At 38.8% G+C, this 9,824-nt stretch overlaps 1 non-coding gene across 1 annotated transcript; it reads left to right on the top strand.

Moving 5' to 3' along the window:
• The first annotated feature begins 1,289 nt into the window (after positions 1-1,289).
• TRNAG-UCC lies at positions 1,290-1,361 on the top strand. The gene has a single exon. It is a non-coding gene; the product is annotated as a tRNA-Gly (tRNA).
• Positions 1,362-9,824: the final 8,463 nt, after the last annotated feature.

The following is a 9,824-nucleotide window of genomic DNA, read 5'->3' as shown; positions in this document are numbered from 1 at the left end:
CTCCAGCTATACTCTGTTGCATATCGTCTACTCAGAGGCGATCTCTGCTTAACATACAAGGCCATGTCAAACCCAAAGCTGTTGGACATGCTACACTTAAAAAAATCCCAATCCCTCAGAGCTACACGCTCCAGGGATCTAAACATTGTCATCACAATAAACAAAACATGCTGGAGGGATAGGTTCCTGACCCAGAGACTCCCCAGACTCTGGAATAGATTGCCCATACATGTCAAGCAGAGTGCCTCTTTGGACCTCTTCAAGAGGAACCTTGACGATTGGATGGGAGAAAGGAAATTCACCCCAGGGATCACATCAGTCGCCCTGCTAGACAGGGGTCCAAGAAAGTAAATAATGTGGGAAAAAATAGCCAGGGAATTGTTATGGCTAGGCTTGTATAGGCCCTAGGGCTGATAGCTTAGTACCAACCTATGAACCTATGAACCTATGAACCTATGTAGTGGGTTATATAATGTATGACTGTATACTGATTCCTTTCACAGTTTGATTTTACTATAGTGAGGATTTGTTTGGTGATACCTCATTTTTCTGTACTGCTGTGATGGCTTTGTGGTTAACTATTGTGATCATAGGTTCCTGGGTTCAAGACCTGCAAGGCTGTTTATTTTGTTGCTGGACAGAACAAGGGCCATTGAATAGAGAGTGATTAAGGCACTTTTGGGCAGTTGTAAGAAGGTTTGCGTGGGTTTGCATGAGGGTAAGTAATGCTAACCTCTGGTTAAATATGCTTGCAGATAGTTAGCTTCAATATTGCTTAACCTGTGTGCGCATTGCTTACTCCCATGCAAATGGGCTTAAACTCACTTACTACTGCTTAATTATGCTTATTGGTGCTTACACTTACTTACTAGCTCTTATTCCCACTTACAATTGCACTGATTAGACAGTAATATCTAATGGTTCTTGGAAAGGTGGGGGATTTGGAAGCTGCATGGAGTTGTCATTCATTACACATTTTACCTTCCATTTGTATCCATGATTCCTGTGTACATATACTGCATGGGGATGTGTGCTTATCTGTTGACTTTGCAACATTATGACACTGACACCTCACATATGCATTTAATGCAGTACCCCAGTTGACAAATATTTGTTATTTAGTAGGTTAGGCAACTAAAATATTGGTCATAACGTGATTTACCATGGAAAATGGAATGTGCTGTAGTTGGGCTCAAACCTGGAATGCCTCTTCATAAGGCAAATGCTCTGTCCGCTACACTATTGCTCTATTGCTTCATTTGCATATATCTTCCTTGTTATCCTCTTCAGCATTGGTGGTATAGTGGTGAGTATAGCTGTCTTCCAAGCAGTTGACTCGGGTTCAATTCCTGGCCAATGCAAGAAATCCGTACATTTACTATGAACCTATAACCCAGAGGCTCCATTCACTGTGGAACAGAATTCCAATTCATGTTAGGCAGAGCACCTCACTGAATCTCTTCAAGAAGAATCTTGATGAGTGGATGGGGGGATTGTAGGTTTGTCCCGGGGATTACTTCCGTGTCACTATTAGACAGAGGCACAGCAAACTAAACCTTAAAAAGGGCACAGTATACTCAAATCAAGGGGTGGCGTAAGCCAAACAAAATCGGGCTAGGCTTATAATTGCCCCAGTGCAGATAGCCTAGTATGAACCTATGAATCTATGAGCCATTTAAGCTGCATTAACCATAGCTAAGCGATGGGCACACCCACGCATCTAAGGTTAGCTTTAATTGGATTCATAATAAAAAAAATAGGTTTGTTTATTTGATTTGTATTTACTATTGCTGTTGTACACATGGGGGAATGTTGCTGGGGATATGTGGACACCTATGAGTGGTCTCGCTCACTCCTTTGGCCTTTCTGCTGTTCTTCATTGTGGGGGTATGTATATTCTCAAAGCTCTGCTCTCAGACACACCCAATGCACTCTTATACACTCTGTGTAAGATTAGGAGCTCAGGAAGTGCTCCTTCATTAATATGCATAGCGCACTGCCGTCCTGCTCCTAAACGGCCACTTCTGTGCAGGAATAAGCTAGTCGTGCACAGAATATTAGTAAATCTGGGGGAGTATTTCCTTTGGAATATCAGGTCATGTTTGGTGGATAAATTTCAGCTAAACCTCACATTTACCTTCATAAACAACCATAACTGTTAAGGGAACACATGCAAGAGAAAAATAAATGGAATGCTGACCTACTTCAATAAACTCAAATGAACAGTTTACTGAGGCAGACTGCATTATTATATAGTGCAGGTCACAATAATAATGTTTTGTTGACATTCACAAGATATTTGTTTTTCAAAGCTCAGTTATGTTAATGTGGCATGAGTTAGTATCAGGCATGCTTCCATTCAAATGCCAGGATATGTTGCATGTACTTGATTTGCATATGGTTGCCATGCTTTATGCTGGCTAGTATTGAAATGTTCAGATGTCCTGATTTCCAGTTGTAAGATGTGTTATGCATGCCATTCCACAGCCTTGTTTGTGCTGCTTACATTGGTGATGAATATATTATCCCTGACATGTTCTGTTAGTGGTCATGTCCATAAGTATAGATAAAGTGACATAGGGAATGTGTTATGTCCATTTTGAGCAATTCACTAGCAGCAATTCTGTTGATTAAAATTGTGCTACATGCTAATGTTTGTGTCATTTAAAATGTAACTGTGTTATGAATAAGAAGTTTGAAGTATGTTACTACACCTTCAGTCTCATATTTGCATTTTCAGAAGTTTCCGGTGGATGGTGTGTTAAGTATGCTAGATTGCAGATATGCAAATCAGTTTCATATTCAGTTCTGCTATGATTTTCATGGGAATGTTCTGCATGATACACATTTACTTTTCATTTTTGTCATGTTTTGCAATTCATCTTGCTGGAGCATGGGACCCATGGATGTTTGCCTATCAGACAATTATGAGCAAATGCCAGGTCAATAACAGAGTCTTCAGCTGATGATGGTGTTCATGGCGATGATAAGGAAGCTGGACCTGCAGTGCCCAAGCCATAATGCCTACTGCATCATGGAAGAGATAGACTAGAATAGAGATGATTAACAAGAGCAGATCCAGGAGGTTGTGACCGATGTGTTCCAAACACAAATGAGGGAAATTTTGGAGACATTCTTCCAGGATATGGCATGGGCTATTTGTGAGTCATTCAGGGAGATAGCCCAGGAGATCATTTGTGAGGGTCATCCCCATCAGTCTGGTCTCTGTGGTCCATATGTATTGTCTGTGTGCTCCAACTGTCTTATGCTACCAACATGATGATTGCTATATAATTGACTAGACTGTATATGCAGTCTTGTGCATGCATATTATGTAGCTGACATGCTTATGTGTTACCATCATATGACATTTAATTATGTTTCGATGAGTGCATCATTCGGCTGTCAATGCATTGTGGCAGTTAACCTACAGCTAGTGCTGCAAAACTTAGCTTGTAAACACGTGTTTTACTGAGGATATATGACAAACAACAGATGTTAAAAACTCACTGGTTGGATTCAAGACGCTCTCCACAAGATGCTAGAATATTTTTCCTTTTATTTACTGATAGACTTGAAGTGCGTTCAGTATGATGCACTTTTCAGCAAGTGAATACTCAACTTCTTCAGAATGCAAAACAATGGAGCCTTCCAAAAGGCTGCCTTTAATACATCAATCAATTAACACTAATTAAAACATTTAAAAGGGCTGTTTCTCTAATTAAAACAAGCGTTGTAAACTGCAACCTATAAGAACAGTATGTAAAGACTAAAACAACCACCAGGGCTAGTCGATACAAAACATGCTTGATTCTATATAATTAAGTTCTAACAATAAAATATTTAAAAGTTAGAATCCATCACAGTGTAAGTAACAACACTGATGTAAATGTATAAACTGTGTTTGTTGCTTTTTCAATATTAATGTGCAAAGTTAATACAAATCATCCCCTATGTACAAAACCATCCCCCTTTCTACAAGTCTCTACTGTTTGGAGGTTAAGCAACTTTAGAGAATTCAAAAAATTGCAGGGTTTTTTTAAAACAACTTTAAGAAGTTTATGCATCCAATACAAAATGTACAAGTTGTGATGTGTGCTGATATTTAGTCTTGTAAGTGCCTAAATGTATATAATGCATCCACCTATTAATAGGCTTGACAAAGGGTGGGGGGTGAGTTTTTTGTATTGGATGCATAATTATGTGCAAACTAAGCAGGAAGTAGACCTATTTGCAGCAAGACACATTTATTCTCATTTTCAAGTTTATTTTCATTTTTATTTTTAGTTGCATGGTACTTCCTATTATTACTATTGTGTGTTTAAACTTCTTAAAGTTGTTTTAAAAAAACCCTGCAATTTTTTGAATTCTCTAAAGTTGCTTAACTATATTTTGAGTTGGATTCTACAGTACCCTGTCTGCTGTACACATACATTTGCAGTGTGTCAACTTAGCTTGTTCTGCTTTTCCCTGTCATGGGCCCACTTTGGCGATCTCCCTAATACCTTCATAATTCCGTATTATATTTTGAAGATGTTTGCCTTTTCTGCAATTATTGACTGTTGCCATGCATTATATTGTTGGCAATATGAACATGTGCCAAGCGTATGGCCATTATACAGATGCTGGACATTTGTACTTTAGTCGCTGGTTACTGCTTGCAATGCATCCTTGTTGTTGTTATAGTTCTGTGTTAACCAGTGTACATTGTTGAAATCCATGTGCACAACCTGACATATTTTTTTAAGCTGTAGTATTATATTTTTGTGAATATTCTTGGATGTCATTGGTGTGTGTATGTGCATTGACCTTGCTTTCATGTACATTCCATTTAGGTCACTGACAGTCATATATATACACCTACACGTGTGTCGCTTTTGTGTGATATATATGCATTCTATGACATGTTTGCTTGAGTTGTGTAGACCTACTAGTTTATTTAGCAGCCATTTTGTTGCTTTTATGCAGTTCTTCTGTTTGGCCCTTTTTGTTTTTTGCTTTTCACATGCATGGTTATAGGTTTGCGTCTGTCCTCTGCTAGATCTGTCTCACATTGGCAGATCTACATTTGCTCATCTGTGGTGTTGTTTGGCTTACACTTGTATTGCTGACAAACTACATGGATATGTGCTTATTTATCCAATTTATACTGTGATTCTTATTTATTACCCTTCAACACACATTTACCATTGGTCATACACATCCGTGTATGACTGTTACACAGTTTGCAACAGCTGCTAATGTGATAGTGCACAGGTAGATTTGTTTTTCTGCATTTTACCATGGCTGGTATGTATCCCCACTCTTTTTGACAACTTTCTATTGCCCATTTTGTACAATGCGCTGTCTGTGTAACTTATCTGTCCTCACTGTTTTTTTTTTCCAAACATTGTCCGTCTTAAGTTGTAATATTTTTTCTGTGGGTGTACCTGCTGTGATATCCTTCTCCTCTTTCTTCCTTATGTTTACATTTCTTTCTATTCTTAAAAATATAGGACCAATTCCCACCAAAAAAAAAAATATTGTCCATGATCCCCTGACTTTTCCTCAGATTTTCATATTCACACTTCCCTCTTGTGTGCCCCTGTTCTTCACCCGTGCCCCACATCTTCTTTTCTATCTCTCATTTCCTTGGGTGTATGTGTTATTTGTGTTCCCCACAGAAGTCCTGAACCCATTGTTAGCTAATGTTAGAAATGGTGATGTGGCCATGATTGCTTTTCACCCATATTCATTTTTTTATTAGAAATGTTATGGATTCCATCGGAATCTGGAAGTGCAAGCAGGCACATTTTTTAGTGCATGACTTACAGAGATATTCGTAGCTGTCTCTGTGTGTACTGTACAGATTGCTGAAGATATGTATTACAAAGGACATGGAGCTTTAAAGAAAGTATATTTTGTTAGAAAATGAATTATGGAAATATCCATATTTGTCTGTAATGTTTCTAAACAGATTTCCATAACTTTGTCAATGTACAATGTGCTTTAACAACAGTTTCTTATTACTTACAGATAACTTGTGCATTTGTTTAGTGCGCCATTGTTACTGTGATACTCACTTGTGCACCGAGGTATTCTGAGTTAATTGTATTACATTTGCATATTGCACCATTATCAGCAAGTTAAGTGCTGATATCAGCATAATGCTCCAAAATCCACAAACTTTATGGAATCGACCCATCGGATATTGAATCCTTTTTTTACTGCAAATATTATATAATATTTTTCCATCATCTGAAACTAAAATTTACAAAAACATAAACCAAACATAAGCTGTAATTTGTTTTTAAAATGTATTAATTCTGATTAATGTCATCATATTGCTTTAAATAAAGCTGTATCCCATAATCTCTGTGGATTGCACATGCAGTAATTGAGACTTCTGGAAAGATGGTGTCTATATGTCCACTTAGAAATTGAGACTTTAAGGCCTGCAGGTGTCCCTTACATCATGTGGCAAGAAATAGCATCACTGAAAAAGCAAATGAGACAATATGGCATGCAGAAAGGGAATGGCCAGTCTAGGTTAGTGGCACAGAACCAAAATAAATGGTAACTTACAAATTATTGTATTATAATATGTTATGCCTTGCCCAAAACCTATAAGACTGTTATAGGTAATGAATACTCATGATAATGATTATGACAGCCAAAAACTTGACATGTGGACCAATAAAGCTTCAAAATGTTTCAACATAAAATGTTCTTAAGGGAACAATAGTAAATGGAGGAGGGGAATTTAACCAATAGGTGACATTTTTCTGCTCTTCTGGTGGTGATAACAGGACATTTAGGACAAAGGGATCAAAAGAAGACTAAGTCATGGCTGCATTTCTCATACAACATGAGAGAGAAGGAATGACATAATCTTAGTATATTCTGTTGGTTTTGCTGCTGTGAAAATTCAACAGAGCTGCATAACTTGAATGCTTGTACCCACCATTTTCCAGAGACAGTGATTTATTTGTATATGATGGCAGTGCAGCACATATCTATAACACTGACACTGTTGCAGTGCAAACATGGTCACCCCATAAGTGTGATGTGACTGATAATTACTCAGCTGTTGCATCTTTTGTGAAACTTCAGGCAGTATTCACAATGAAACTGTAGTCAAATATAGTTACTGGTTTACCTGTCACTTCCATTGTCTCATGCTATACTTCTAAAATAATTCATTTAAAATGACTGGACAGCCACTCTGCATTGTGAATTACATGCATTTTAACTAATTGCCTTCTGCTCACTAACTAAATTTGAGTCTGAGTTAGGTTTTCTGGAACACCTTCTAGTGTACCCTACAAAAATCAAACATTGCCTTCTTCAATACGTAGCTGCCTGCATCATTTTGCACTATATCTGTCTATTCAGTGTGCATTTATATACTGTAGTTGAAGACATACACTGTCCAACTTGCTGACTGTGAGTTAGCTGTAGGACTAAGCAAACTGTAGGGTTAATAACATTTCTTCTTTGTCTGGTATTTGTCACAATTCAGAAAAAAAATAGTAAGAAAAGTGGTGAATTGTTTATTAAGAATGGCAATAACAAAATATCTAAAATGTCGTTTAGGCTTGTTTCAAGGTAAAGATAGTCTGATGATTTCTTTAAATGACAAAACATTAACAAAACTAGCACAAGTAAAGAAATGTCTTTCATCTTCACCTTTAGTGTATGCACTACTCAGTGGAAAACATTAGTGATATCAAAACTCAAACAAAAAGATGAAAAGAATGCATTCACAGGGCATCATCATGATGGCTAACATATGCGACTGGTGAAAGCTCTGTGACTGAAAACTTTTCTCTGACAGAAAATTTAATCAGAAAATTTTAATTTGGAGATGTCTATTAACTAATTATATTAATTAATAGTCAGAAAAATATTTATCATTTTAAGTTCTTCAAAAGATGTAATTTCAGGTGCTTGGTTAAGACTGAAGAGACTTTAACATGAGCCCCTCAAGAAATGGTGCTCAGGATTCTTGTGTTAAAATGATATCCAGTCATTAATATCTAGCATCTTCTTCTTGTTCTTCTTCTTTCGGCTGCTCCCATTAGGGGTTGCCACAGCAGATCAACTGTTTCCATTTCTTCCTGTCCTCTGCATCTTACTCTGTCACACCAACCACCTGCATGCCCTCTCTCACCACATCCATAAACCTTATCTTAGGCCTCCCTCTTTTCCTGTTACCTGGCAGCTTCATCCTTAGCATCTTTTTCCAATATACTCTGCATCCCTCCTCAGCACATGTCCAAACCAACGTAATCTTGCCTCTCTGGCTTTGTCTCCAAACCTTCCAACCTGGGCTGAGCCTCTAATATACTTATTCCTAATCCTGTCCATCCTTGTCACACCCAGTGCAAATCTTAACATCTTCAACTCTGCCACGTCAAGCTCTGACTCCTGCCTCTTTGTCAGTGCCACTGTCTCCAACCCATATAACATAGCTGGTCTCACTACCCTCTTGTAGACCTTTCCTTCCACTCTTACTGGTACTCGTCTGTCACAAATCACTCCTGACACTCTTCTCCACCCACTCCATCCTGCCAGTACTCTTCTTCTTCACCTCTCTTCCACACTCACCATTACTCTGAACTGTTGATCCCAAGTACTTAAACTCATAGACCTTCACCACCTCTACTCCCTGCATCCTCACCATTCGTCTATCCACCCTCTCATTCACACACATATATTTTGTCTTAGTCCTGCTGACCTTCATTCCTCTTCTCTCTAGAGCATATCTCCACCTCTCCAGCATCTCTTCCACCTGTTCTCTACTCTCACTACAGATCACAATGTCATCTGCAAACATCATAGTCCATGGGGACTCCTATCTGATCTTGTCTGTCAACTTGTCCATCACCATTGCAAATAAGAAAGGGCTCAGAGCTGATCCTTGATGTAATCCCACCTCCACCTTAAACGCATCCATCACTCCCACCACAGACTTCACCGCTGTCACACTACCCTCGTACATATCCTGTAGCACTCTTAAATACTTCTATGACACTCCAGACGTCCTCATACAATACCACAACTCCTCTCTAGGCACCCTGTCATATGCTTTCTCTAAATCCACAAAGACACAATGCAACTCCTTCTGACCTTCTCTGTACTTCTCCATCAACTCTCTCAGAGCAAACATCACATCTGTGCTGCTCTTTCCTGGCATGAAACCATACTGCTGATCAGCAATCCTCACCTCCCTTCTTAACCTAGCTTCCACTACTCTTTCCCATAACTTCATGCTTTGACTGATTAGTTTAATCCCTCTGTAGTTACTACAGCTCTGCACATCACCCTTATTCTTAAAAATCGGTACCAAAACACTTTTTCTCCATTCCTCAGGCATCCTCTCACTTTCCAAGATTTCATTAAACAATCTAGTTAAAAACTCCACTACCATTTTACCTAAACACCTCCATGCTTCCACAGGTATGTCATCTGGACCAACAGCCTTTCCGTTCTTCATCCTCTTCATAGCTATCCTTACTTCCTCCTTGCAAATCCACTGCACTTCATGATTCACTATCCACACATCATCCAACCTTCTCTCCCTCTCATTCTCTTCATTCATCAACCCCTCAAAGTACTCTTTCCATCTGCTCAACACACTCTCCTCGCTTGTGAGTATGTTTCCCTCATTATCCTTTATCACCCTTACCTGCTGCACATCTTTATTAGGTTGGTCCCTCTGTCTAGCCAATTGGTACAGGTCCTTTTCTCCCTCCTTAGTGTCCAACCTTTTATACAACTCTTCATATGCCTTATCCTTAGCCTTCGGCACCTCTCTCTTTGCCATGCACCTCATCTCCTTA

The sequence above is a fragment of the Protopterus annectens genome, chromosome 2.part2, assembly GCF_019279795.1.
Source record: "Protopterus annectens isolate FY-2018-M chromosome 2.part2, PAN1.0, whole genome shotgun sequence".
In the NCBI taxonomy this organism is placed as follows: Eukaryota; Metazoa; Chordata; order Ceratodontiformes; family Protopteridae; genus Protopterus; species Protopterus annectens.
Note: the sequence above shows the minus strand (reverse complement) of the source record. Positions and strands in the feature narration are given on the sequence as shown.